Source organism: Ruditapes philippinarum, unplaced genomic scaffold (genome assembly GCF_026571515.1).
Source record: "Ruditapes philippinarum isolate M1 unplaced genomic scaffold, ASM2657151v2 ctg3608_1_1_1_1, whole genome shotgun sequence".
Taxonomy (NCBI): domain Eukaryota; kingdom Metazoa; phylum Mollusca; class Bivalvia; order Venerida; family Veneridae; genus Ruditapes; species Ruditapes philippinarum.
Window position 1 is genome coordinate 64,061 of NW_026851778.1, and position 13,950 is coordinate 78,010.

General features: G+C 33.6%; 1 long non-coding RNA gene across 1 annotated transcript; it reads right to left on the reverse strand.

Annotated features, from left to right (window-relative positions):
* Nucleotides 1-7,735: 7,735 nt before the first annotated feature.
* LOC132739264 (uncharacterized) lies at nt 7,736-11,054 on the reverse strand. Its single transcript, XR_009626968.1, has 3 exons — nt 11,008-11,054; nt 10,366-10,496; nt 7,736-7,787 (listed from the first exon to the last, which is right to left on the reverse strand). It is a non-coding gene; the product is annotated as an uncharacterized LOC132739264 (long non-coding RNA).
* Nucleotides 11,055-13,950: the final 2,896 nt, after the last annotated feature.

The following is a 13,950-nucleotide window of genomic DNA, read 5'->3' on the forward strand; positions in this document are numbered from 1 at the left end:
AGATATGTTTGTAAAACATGTATGCCCCCTATCGACAGCCAATTAGTCATGTGATCAGGTTATTATGCATGACTTCTGACCCAGTGAACAAACAATTAATAAGGGTTATCTAGTATCTAATGGTCATGACTAGTCACAAGGTAAAAATTATTGTGACCCCATATGTTGTGTGCAGCAATTTAAGTTATTACAAACCTTACCAAATAGTATATGCATAAATTTTATGAATCATGTAGGCCTCATTAATGACAGCCAAGTTGTTATATTACATAAGACCTTCAAATGTGTATACCAAAAGCATTTTTAGTTTAATATAAAAATATCAACCAAGGCAACTTGAGTTGTTGAGTTATTGGTCAGAAACCGTCATTAAGTACAAGGTCAATATGACATTGACCTCTTGACACCAAAATCAATAGGGGTCATCTACTGGTCATGACCAATCATCATACAAAGTTTGAAGTTTCTAGGCCTAAGTGTTCTTTAGTTATTGATCTGAAACCGGTTTTTACCTACAAGGTCAATGTGACCTTGACCTTGGACCCCTTGACCCCAAAATCAATAGGGGTCATCTGCTGGTCATGACCAATCACCATACCAAGTTTGAAGTTCCTAGGCCTAAGCGTTCTTTAGTTATTGATCAGAAACCGTTTTTACTTACAAGGTCAATGTGACCTTGACCTTTGGCACCTTGACCCAAAACTCAATAGGAGTCATCTGCTGGTCACGACCAATCATCATACAAAGTTTGAAGTTCCTAAGCCTAAGTGTTTTTAGTCAATTGATCAGAAAACAATTTTACCTACAAGGTCAATGTGACCTTTGACCCCTTGACCCCAAAATCAATAGGTCATCTGCTGGTCATGACCAATCACCATACCAAGTTTGAAGTTCCTAGGCCTAAGGGTTCTTTAGATATTGATCGGAAACTGTTTTTACCTACAAGATCAATGTGACCTTGACCTTTAACCCTTAACCCGAAAATCAATAGAGGTCATCTGCTGGTTATGACCAATCACCATACCAAGTTTGAAGTTCCTAGGCCTAAGGGTTCTTTAGTTATTGATCGGAAACCGTTTTTACCTAAGAGGTCAATGTGACCTTGACCTTTGACCCCTTGACCCCAAAATCAATAGGGGTCATCTACTGATCATGACCAATCACCATATCAAGTTTAGAGTCCCTAGGCCTAAGCGTTCTTTAGTTATTGATCGGAAATCGTTTTTACCTACAAGGTCAATGTGACCTTGGCATTTGACCCCTTAACCCCAAAATCAATAGGGGTCATCTGCTGGTCATAACCAATCACCATACCAAGTTTGAAGTTCCTAGGCCTAAGCGTTCTTTAGTTATTGATCGGAAACCGTTTTACCCAAGAGGTCAACGTGACCTTGGCATTTGACCCCTTGACCCCAAAATCAATAGGGGTCATCTACTGATCATGACCATTCACCATACCAAGTTTGAAGTTCCTAGGCCTAAGGGTTCTTTAGTTATTGATCGGAAACCGTTTTTACTTACAAGGTCAATGTGACCTTGACCTTTGACCCTTGACCCCAAAATCAATAGGGGTCATCTTCTGATCATGACCAATCACCATACCAAGTTTGGAGTTCCTAGGCCTTAAGGTTCTTTAGTTATTGATCGGAAACCGTTTTTACCAAAGAGGTCAATGTGACCTTGACCCCTTGACCCCAAAATCAATAGGGGTCATCTACTGATCATGACCAATCACCATACCAAGTTTGAAGTTCCTAGGCCTTAAGGTTCTTTAGTTATTGATCGGAAACCATTTTTGCTTACAAGGTCAATATGACCTTGACCTTTGACCCCTTGACCCCAAAATCAATAGGTGTCATCTACTGGTCATGACCAATCACCATACCAAGTTTATAGTTCCTATGCCTAAGGGTTCTTTAGTTATCACTCGAAAACCATTTGGTCTACGGACCGATGATGATGATGATGATGATAATGATGGTGATTGATGAAGAAATTTTAGTCAGGATGATAACAAAATGATTGATAAGAAAATGGGAATAGTTTGAGGTGAGATGTGATGATAATGTTTTATATTTGCATGTAGCAGAAAATTTTAATAGTTATCAAAGAATAATAGTTTACTTATACAAGATGATGATGATGAATTAATGATGATAATGAAGACAAAAAAATTGTTATAGAAATAGGTATAGTTGAATGATGTTCTTAGAAATGATGATCATAGTTAATGTTAAAGTAATGACTATGAAATATATAAGATGAGGTGATAAATATTATGATGATGATAGTACAAAAAGGTTGTCATAGAAATAGGTATATCCTAAAAACCATGGTTATCTTATAGGTGATGACAAATGATGATGTTGATGATAATGATGATGATGTTTTATTCATGATAATAATAAAATAGTTGATAAGAAAATGGGGATAATTTGAAATGATATTAGAGGTGATGCTAATGTATTGTATTAGAGTAGAAATGATTATCATAAAAATAATGGTTAATTTATTAAAATGATGATAAATTGATGATGGTGATAGTGATGATGATAGTAAAATGTTTCTAACAGAAATAGATAGTTAAATCAATGTTATGAGTAATGATGATAATATTAGAGGGACTCCACTGAGGTTTTTTTTACTAGATTGGACTGGAAATAATTATTCATGATGAATGTTCCATTTGATGTAGGCTTATACCAATAACTTGTGTGCAAAATTTCAGATCTTTCACTCACTCTAGTTTTTCAAGAATTATTATTCTACTTGTGAAAAATGCTTTTCATCCAAATCAGGATAAGAGTAGCACAAAAATAAATTTTCAATTAATTTCTGAGTATATTTCTTAATTATCTTTAGAAAAACTTCCTGTTTTAAGTGCCTAATCTGTTATAATCAAGACATTCAAATTTCATGTTAAAGGCTTTAATACCTCGGTGGAGTTCTTTTCATCATTATAAGTACTGATTAACATATAAATGAGGGTTATATTATTGAAGATGAGATAAATGATGACAATGATAAAATTGATGATGATAGTGATGATGACAGCAAAAAAAATTCTTATAAAAATAGGGATAATTAAATTGATGTTGTTAGAAATGATGATCATATTTATCATTATAATAGTAATGAATATCATAAATAATGTATATACATGTTATTGAAGATAAGATAATGATGATGATGATTAAATTGATGATGATGGTCAATAATTGATAATTGCAATGATATAAGATGTGATGATAATGTTTTATTGAATATCATAGAAATCATGATAATTTATTGAAACAAAGTTTTTCCATACCTAGTCTGTGACCTAGTTTTTGATTCCATAAGACCTATATTTGAATTTGACCTAAAAATTATCGAAACAATCTTTCTGACCCATTTCCAGGACATTTAAACTGAAACAGTAGCCTTTAGAGTTAACATGATTTTTCTTCTTTCGGCTGTGATGTAAGTTTTTCATCCGAGATGAACAAACTCATCCGAGCAATTACTGGGACAAATACCCTGACCAAGGTTTTTGACAATTTAAGTTAAAATGTGATCTCAACAGTGTTAATGCACTAAATGTGGAAGGACAATGGACATTAAACAATCCTATGAGCTCACACTTGGCCAGCTCAGGTAAGCTTAAAAAACAATATAGTTAGTAAAACAGATAATGATAATATATAACATCCCTTCTGAGCACATGAAACTTTTCACTCTCAATATCAATATGTAGTGAATTGTTCTTGTTTATCCAAGTAGCAAATCATCTTTCAATTAGCTGTTGGAAATGTCTAGAAAGGTTTATCATGGAAACATTTGATTACAGTAGAATCCAGTATCATCACAGCTTCACTGTTCTACTTTCCTTGAGGAATTATAATGCAATAAGATATAATGCAATCAATCCATTTAAAACTTCCATAGCTTTCTCATTGACTAATCTTTCCATTGCAATGGAGCAGAATTGTCTCTCATTTATAACCCTCTATAAACAGTTAACACTATTGTAAAGGTAAGGAATATCAATAATTCCTTCCCCTTCATTTTGCAGCATAACCAATCCAGTGGCATGTTAGTGTGTTGTTTGGCCAAGAATTTCTTGTGCTTCTAGAAAAGAATTCCAGGCATATCAGTATGGAGTTGAGAGGATTGATTCCAGGTCATGTGTTCGAGCCAACTGACGGTAACTCCTGGCAAATACATGCATCACTCTAGCAAAAGTCCTCTCATCAAAACATGACCGAGCTGTATTGCTTTTATCAAAAGGTTCTGTGAAGAAAAAAAAGAATTATGTAAACACGGTATCATTTTTTATCACAGGATAACTACATGAAAATGAAGAATACAAAATGAACAAAGATTGGAGTAAAATAATACATTGTTTCTCCATCATACAGTATTGAAATAAAACTTTCATTTGAAGCTGCTTTTCATTTACACAGATATGTACAATATTTAGTTTTAATGATTTTTCAGTTTATTCTGGGTGGATAGAAAGATGACTAGTCATTCTAGATTCCTGACAAACATGGCTTGTTCTCTGTAAAAAAAACTACAGTTGACTCTCGGTAACTCGAAATCCAAGGGACTGGGCATTTTACTTCGAGAGAAACGGAATTCGAGTAAGGTGGATCTGCCGCCATTTCGTTGACATTCGTACATGTATATACATGTGCCTGATTGAATGTACAAAGAAGTAGGTTTATCATTGTTGATAGCGGCAATGCTACAATATTTAACCGTTGAAATGACGGTAAATCACTTTCAACTACAAATTATGAACAAAAATATATAATTTAATACATGTATATTAATAGTGAAACATAAACACAAACATTCGTAGAAATGACATAAATGCAAGTTTGTCTGTATTCATCAGTAAAGCACACGATTATAATAAACACTCATGACATATCATTACAATAAAAGCACAATAACACTTTTATTTCAACACCAATTTATCTAATATTTGAAGTGAATTGATCATCGGACGAAAAACGAAAGTAGCAACTATCGTGAACCGGAAGTACATATTAATGTATGCAATATGACGGAACATTAAGTATACAAATGTCATTTACGTTGATAACACACATCAATACCTAGGCTGTTTTTTTACTAACACCTGTCAGACTGGCACGAGTCTTAATTTTGTTATCTAACTGTCAAAACCAATTAAGTCTTGAAACCAATTAAAGCCACTTTTACGACTTGTAAATAATACATGATGACCGACATTTAAAATTTCTATGGAACGTGTGAATCACAAGAGACAACATCTCACCTTGATGTTGCCGACCTTTGATCAGTCTGCTGTTTTCACAATTCGACTAATTGAGACTCATGACATATCATTACAATAAAAGCACAATAACACTTTTATTTCAACACCAATTTATCTAATATTTGAAGTGAATTGATCATCGGACGAAAAACGAAAGTAGCAACTATCGTGAACCGGAAGTACTTACATATTTAATGTATGCAATATGACGGAACATTAAGTATACAAATGTCATTTACGTTGATAACACACATCAATACCTAGGCTGATCTTTTTTACTAACACCTGTCAGACTGGCACGAGTCTTAATTTTGTTATCTAACTGTCAAAACCAATTAAGTCTTGAAACCAATTAAAGCCACTTTTACGACTTGTAAAATAATACATGATGACCGACATTTTAAAAAATTTCTAATGGAACGTGTGAATCACAAGAGACAACATCTCACCTTGATGTTTGCCGACCTTTGATCAGTCTGCTGTTTTTCACAATTCGACTAATTGAGATGAAAATATGTTGGACTTTAATTGACGGGACCAAATTTTCTTTTCGACTAAACAGGAGTCTCGGTAAGTCAAAATTTGACCTAAGCGGAGTTAAAATACAAAGATAAAGAAGGAATTTTGACGGGACTTTAGAAATACTTCGACTTACGCGGAATTTTGAGTAAAGCGATTTTGACTTATTGAGAGTCAACTGTAGCTTGTCCTGATTTCTTGAGTTTTATAAGACTAAAAGAAATTTTATGGATATTGAAATGGCACCATTAGATATATATCTATCTATTCTGATGGTATAACCTGTTATCATCGCCAATAAATAAAAAATATTCAATTGAATTAATCCAGTAAACTCCGCTTATAACGAACTCACTGGGACATTCAAAACCTGTTCCTTATATCCGGAGTTCCTTGTAAGCATATAGCGAATTAGTTCCTTGTATCAGGAGTTTTTATAGCGAACATATTTACATATAACAAACTGATTGTTTACCATTGTCCGCCATTTTTGAAGAGCATTTGATTAAGAAATAGAAATATTAGTCATTTTATTTATATTTTAGACACAATACCCAAGAGCGTACTTTTTGGAATTTGAAAATCATTGCTTTTCAGTTTTAGTTTTTACTCCCTATATCAATTTCACATAAAATATAATATTTTGTTTTCTAAACTCTTTTCGTTTTCTTTCCATGATTAAGAATAAAACAAGATTTCGATTTTTCCTTCCTTTTTATATTGAATATCTTCTATTATAATTTAAAGGTGACTTTTACTAATGTAAGATATAGATTTCTTTTTCATTTAAATCAAAGCGTACTTTGCAGTTTGCAATGGATCATGCTTGCAAGCATGCATGATTATGTTGAAAACCGATTATAAATTATTATAATTATTTTACTCAAGCAAAACTATTGAAGAAAATAAATAAATAACCGTTTTATCTTGGTGAAAAAGAGCTCCATGCTAAAAATATCCTAAATAGAAAACTATACAAATTCATTTGAATAGATGTATTGAAGTGCATACAACGATAAACGGTACATTCGCCCGATTTTTTAAATCCGTGCGTTGAAAATGCGGGATCTATTTATGGATGGTATAGCCAATATTTTCGGAGTTCGTTATAAAAGTGTAATTTTCTGTACTATTAACTAAATTGGGACTAAGAAATGAGTTCCTTTTAAGCGATAATTTCCTTATAACCGTGTTCGCTATAACAATATATTTTTATATTAAATAAAGAAGGGCAAAAATTCGGGCCAAAAAAAATTGTTCCCTATAACCGGAAGTTCGCTGTAACCGTGTTCGCTATAAGTGAAGTTTACTGTATATTTGCAGTGAAAAAAAAAATATGAACAGTTACACTGGCAAATAAAATGTGTGTGACTGGCAAAGAAAAGTAAAATAGATTTAAATTCAAGTAATAATTTACTTGTGACATTGATGACTGATTTGCGGTAATTATCACCATAATTCTACTGCTTGATTCAGGCAGTAACAGCTATTTTTGCATATTCTGACATCTTTTAGGTAATTTATATGGATTGGAAGTGCTGTTTGTAATGTGTAAATAACTATCTTTGTTTCACTTCACAATATTTAACTTTTTTAAATATGTTTTCAAAATTTTTAATGAACGTAAGCATGAATCATGCGGTATGCTACTTTAACTCTTATAATGTGCATGTTATAAATGAGATCATTATTTTAGTTCACATGCTATTGTTTCCATCATAAGATCTAAGACTACAAACGGATTGTCTAGGCCAAAATGACTACCTAAAATGCCTCAAAACTATGTTGTATGTGATACAAATAATCACTTAAAATTCAAAAATGGACTTCTCAGAAATTTTTTATTGACAACGCAGCACAAACCTTCGATTTTTAGACATTTCCACATGTTCTTCTCTGATAGTGGTGTCCCATGATTGCTACACAAATGTAATGGTAGTTTAGTTCCCTGTGTCTCACACTTATCACATCATCATCAAAACTAAAATGTTAACAATTTAATACTAAAGAAAGCATTTATATTACTTCTATATAAATCTAACTTGTACATGGTATGACTGTATGCAGTATGACAGATGCCCACTTAGTTTAAACATATTAATTTAAGCTTGATGCAAAACAAGGTGTTGCAACTTGTATTTATCACTTTCAAGTCCCCTTCCTGGAACTAACCAGTACTGGTGTCATATCAGGAATCATAATTTGTGACCAAGTAGGGCTCCAACTCATGATCCATCAGTTGAGAGGCAGACACCTTAACGACTAAGTCACTGCTCCCCTTTTAATGCCACTGTCAATATTATACTCACACCTAGGATAATTATCAGTAACAGTTTCTTAATCTGTAATTTTATGTATGTTATAATGCCCAATATCATACATGATGCAGAAGCGCCAACTACTTTTAATTTTGATAGGTTTTGTGTATTTTTCATAAAAAAAGTTTAAACTAGTAAAATATAATTTTTCTATAAAAACTGTGTTATATACCATCCTAACCCCACCCCACACACCATCCTTACCTTCTTAGGGTATAAAAAGAAATTTATTCAACACTGGGATGTATTTTTCATGAAACAAGAGGGCCATGATGGCCCTAGATCGCTCACCTGACTTATCAAACTCATCCAAACAATTACCTAGACAACCGTTCTGACCAAGTCTCAATGACAGGTGAGTCAAAAATGTGACCACTACAGTGTTAACAAGAAATTATCCATATTTGAGCAGTGCGACCCTAGTTTTTTTTACCCAGGTGACACATATTCAAAAACTTGACCTAAGAAATCATCAAAACAAACTTTCAGACCAATTTCCAGGATACTTGATCTAAACAGTAGCAACTAGAGTGTTAACAAGATTTTTCTATTTTTAGCTCCGGTGACCTAGTTTCACATGCGATTTCTAACTCAATCCAAGCAATTACCTAGACAAGCATCCTGACCAAGTTTGATGATAATTGAGTCGAAAATGTTGACACTAGAATGTTAAACAAGATTTTTCCATATTTGGGCGGGTGTGACCTAGTTTTTCAATCCAAGAATGACCCAATTGTTTCGAACTTGACTTAGAAATCATCAAAACAAACTTTTCAGACCAATTAACAGAATATTTGGATCACAACAGTAGCCACTAGAGTGTTAACAAGATTTTTCTATTTTTAGCTCCTGGACCTAGTTTTTCATCCGAGATGAACCCATGTTCGATTTATTCCCAGCAATGACCTAGACAAGTTTTCCTGACCAAGTTTGATGACAATTAAAGTCAAAATTGTGACCTCTAGAGTGTTAACAAGGTTTTCTATTTTTTAGCTCCTGTGACCTAGTTTTTTTTCATCCGAGATGACCCATGTTCAAACTCATCCGAGCTATCACCTAGACAAGCATCTTGAAAATCAAGTTTGATGATGATTGATGCAAAAAATGTGAAACCGCAGAGTGTTAACAAGGTTTTTCTATTTTTAGCTCCGGTGACTTACTTTTTCATCCGAGATGACCCATATTCGAACTTATCCGAGCTATCACCCTAGACAAACATCCTGACCAAGTTTGATGATGATTGAGGCAAAATTGTGACCTCTAGAGTGTTAACATGGTTTTTCTTTTTTTAGCTCCGGTGACCTAGTTTTTCATCCGTTATGACCCATGTTCGAACTCATGCGAGCTTTCACCTAGACAAGCATCTTGACCAAGTTTGATGATGACTGATGCAAAAACAAGGTTTTTCTATTTTTAGCTCCGGTGACCTACTTTTTCATCCGAGATGACCCATGTTCGAACTCATCCGAGCTATTAACTAGATAAGCATCCTGACCAAGTTTGATGATGATTGATGCAAAAATGTGACCGCTAGAGTGTTAACAAGGTTTTTCTATTTTTAGCTCTGTGACCTACTTTTTCATCCGAGATGACCCATGTTCGAACTCATCCGAGCTATCACCTAGACAAGCATCTTGACCAAGTTTGATGATGATTGATGCAAAAATGTGACCGCTAGAGTGTTAACAAGGTTTTTCTATTTTTAGCTCCAGTGACCTACTTTTTCATCCGAGATGACCCATGTTCGAACTCATCCGAGCTATCAACTAGATAAGCATCCTGACCAAGTTTGATGATGATTTGATGCAAAAATGTGACCGCTAGAGTGTTAACAAGGTTTTTTCTATTTTTTTAGCTCTGGTGACCTACTTTTTTTCATCCGAGATGACCCATGTTCGAACTTATCCGAGCTATCACCTAGACAAACATCCTGACCAAGTTTGATGATGATTGAGGCAAAAATGTGACCTCTAGAGTGTTAACAAGGTTTTTCTTATTTTAGCTCTTGTGACCTAGTTTCTCATCCGAGATGACCCATGTTCGAACTCATCCGAGCTATCAACTAGATAAGCATCCTGACCAAGTTTGATGATGATTGAGGCAAAAATGTGACCGCTAGAGTGTTAACAACTAAATGTGAACGGACGACGGACGGACGACGGACAAATTATGGGACAATCATCGATCCTAAAAGCTCACCCTGAGCATGCTCAGGTGAGCTAAAAAGTAAGAATAGTTCACCTGAATTCCACACTGTAATATTTGAGCATACCCAGGAATAGATCACCCAGACTTTGAGAGTTTTTACTCTTAAACTTGATTCTTACATTCATTTTGAGGTTTCTTATATCATCACCATAGTCAAATAAATCCTGTAATATACAAACATTAATGTCATGCATAATTTAAGCAACTTTTATTGAAAAACAACAACAAAACACTTCCATCTGCATGCCTGGTTTTTAAGTCAACCTGTCACTGGTGAAATCATTTATTTACATTAAAGCTTTTTCTGATGTAAGACCACCACAAGATACAATACTAGTCAAACTATTGAGCTTAGCGGAAAGATCAAAACTTTTAATTTATGTAGCACAAAGTACTAAATTCTGTAAAGGTCATTAAAATTTTGCATCCTCTCAGGTATGTGCTAAGATTTATAAATTATTCAATTTCAACAGTATGCTCTTAAACACCATGACAAACACCTTAGGAAAATAAGATTGTCTTAATATCTGGTATTTAACATTCCAGTTCAATACAATAAAAAGTCATTGCGACTGGTTTGTTACATGCTTATATAGAAGGTTAAATGTGTGTTTTCCCACTAAAAACAATAAAAAATACAATTTTGTAATCAGAATTACATTACATGATACTTACAGGGTACAATTTCTGTATGGATTCTAACACTGGTGGATTGCAACCATCTGAAAACAAAATGTGCAACTTAATATCCATTTATCATTTTACACAGGATGAATTTTGATTTACACAAATATCTTCATTAGAACTACACAAATGAACAAGTTTGTTGTAAAATTATATAGAGGATATTTGTTTGTTTTGTATGCAAGATGGAAATATATTTCACGGAGTGGAGGACCAGATACAATATTTTCATGAGTGATTATTGCATGTATTACATACACAAATACAACCAAAAGAAAATCTGTATTTTATATGAGTGTGATCCTCCTCCACATTATAGGAATGCATTGGGATTAAATATGAGGAGGTTAACAGTAACACATTCATTGTAAGATTATCTTGATCTGTAATTCATGGACTTTATGTCTAGAATTTAACACACATGACATTTCCATGTCTTATGACAATCTGGTCTAAAAAAATCCACAAAAGTCAAATACAAGTTCTCCATCATGATACTCTTTTATCATGCAACTGCTATGGTAACTGCCCGATAACACTTGCCTGATAATTATTTTTGATATCAGGTCAGTAACCTGATATCAAAAATAAGCCCCGCCCATTTTAACGGACTTTTTTCAATTACTTATATTCTTATTTTCATCAGCATGTGAATTCTACAATGTAATCTCATACCCTTACAAGTCTTGAATCAAGATGCAATATTTATTTATTAATTATTTCAATTTCAATTACGAATAAATTAAGATAACGAATAAGTTTTAGCACCAACTAATGAAGTGTCACTTTGTGACGTCATTTAATTTAGTATTTGCCAAATGACATCATCGATGTTTCACGTCATACTTATACATGTAATGTCATAAAAACAGGCTGGACGATTTTCTTTGAGAACTTTAAAACTGTTTACTTTTATTTCGCCGGATTATTATTCAATAAGTGAACAAAATTATTTTGTTTAAAAAAATAAGACGCATGTTTTGTGTAGCTTGTGTTGATTGCCGATTTGACTTTTTCTTTGATGAACTTTTTTTAAATTTGACAATTCAAGACCCAAATATTGCAGCTAGAGTTTAGTTTATGTGATTCTAAGTGGATTTTTTTGGATCGATGTTTAAAATTAAAGGTAAGAATTTTTATCGTATTTAGGCCTACAATTCTGTTTGCATCTTTTATCCGAGTCGAAAGAAACTAGAAATGTGTCCATAGGACACGGATGCCCCCACACACCCACTGTTCTGTCAAATCTTATGACTCTAGGTCAAATATTTTTTGGACTACATGGTGGCCACAAGTTTTGAAAACTAAAAATCAACAAAGGGCCATAATTCTGTTTAAATTTGGTCGCAGCAAAAAATTCCTACCTTTACTATCATCTACACATTAAGGTTTGTTAATCCCTGGAAGTTTAAGCAAAATCTGCCATCCGGTTTAAGAGGAGTTGCCGTTCACAGCAAAATTTCTAACATAGTAATATAATGAAAAAACAACAAAGGGCCATAATTCTGTTAAATTTTGGTCGCCAGCGGAAAAATTCCCTTCCTTTTAACTGTACCATCTTACAGCATTAAGGTTGTTATCCCTGTAAGTTTAAGCAAAATCTGCCATTCCGCGGTTTTAAGAGGAGTTGCGTTCAACAAGAATTTTCGGGACGTACGGCACGGACTGGGACGGACGGGGCTTTACACTCGGAAAGGACAAAATGGGAAAAGCTTATGCTCCCCTCTGTGGGGGGGATAAAAATGGCGGCCCTTTTTCCAAAATTTCTAAATTTAGGGGGGGAGGAATTTTGTTTTTCAAAAATTTTTTTTTGAACAAAAATCCCCTTTTGAAAAAATTTTGCTATTTTAAAAAAAAGGGTTTTTTTTGTTTTTGGGCAGTTTTATGTAAAAAATGATAAATGAAAAAAATGTACTGTCTTTTTTTATCAATTTTTTCAGGCCCCGGCTGTATGGGGAGAAAGGGGGTTTGGGAAGCCCCGCCCTTTCTAGCCCCTAAACAGCCTCGGGCCCGGGTAAAATTTTTATATCAAAAAAACAGTAGGGGTTTTTATTCTCTATAACTCAACCCATTTTTTATCTGACGTTTTAGACCCCTTTATATCCTGCTTATCTATTTAACTCAACAAATATAATACAAGTTTTAGTGATTACTTACAAATTTTTAATAGCTGTAACACCCTTTCAAGCAGAGGAGTAGCTTAGAATAAGTTTTCTTTGAAGGCATCATTCTATGTCATGGAACCTGTGCCCATCCTTGGTAAACAGAAATAGTGGCCCGGTTACTCTCCAATTTCCCTTTCAACATTTTTAACCCAAAATTTGATTTTTGCCATTAATACATGTTGGATGTTTGTTTTCTGAATTTTATGACGCCAAATTTTTAACATTTTGTGGTTAACTATCCTGGCGTTTGACCTACCTGACCCGGCTTTCTTGGATAACTTATCAATAACCGGGTTACTTCTAGGGTCAGTTTCTTTTCATAGTGCAAACTTATTAGTGACCCTGTTAGAAGCAAGTAATGAAATGTTTATTTTGTCCTAAAAAAAACAGTTAAAAATTTTAAATTCTCAGGGATATATTATAGTGTTATTAACCCTTACTTCATTTGTTGGTACAAAACTGATTTCTATTGGTTTAAGTAATTTAAAAACAAAAAAAAAATGGGCAAAAGGGGCTTAAAAAATTTGGTTTTCCATGAGTTCAATTTTTAAACCTTTTATATTTATTTTTTGGGCTTGGGAAATTTTTAAAAAATAGGCCCAAAGGGTGAGGGCAAAATGGGGTTCCCCAAAAAAGGATTTCTTTAAAAAAAAATGAAAAAAGGTGCTAAGGAATTTTAATAAAATGGATTTGATATGGATATTTTGGACTTGTCATTGGAAAAAGATAAAAACATTTTAAATGATAAATTTGAGGGGTTTAAAGGAAA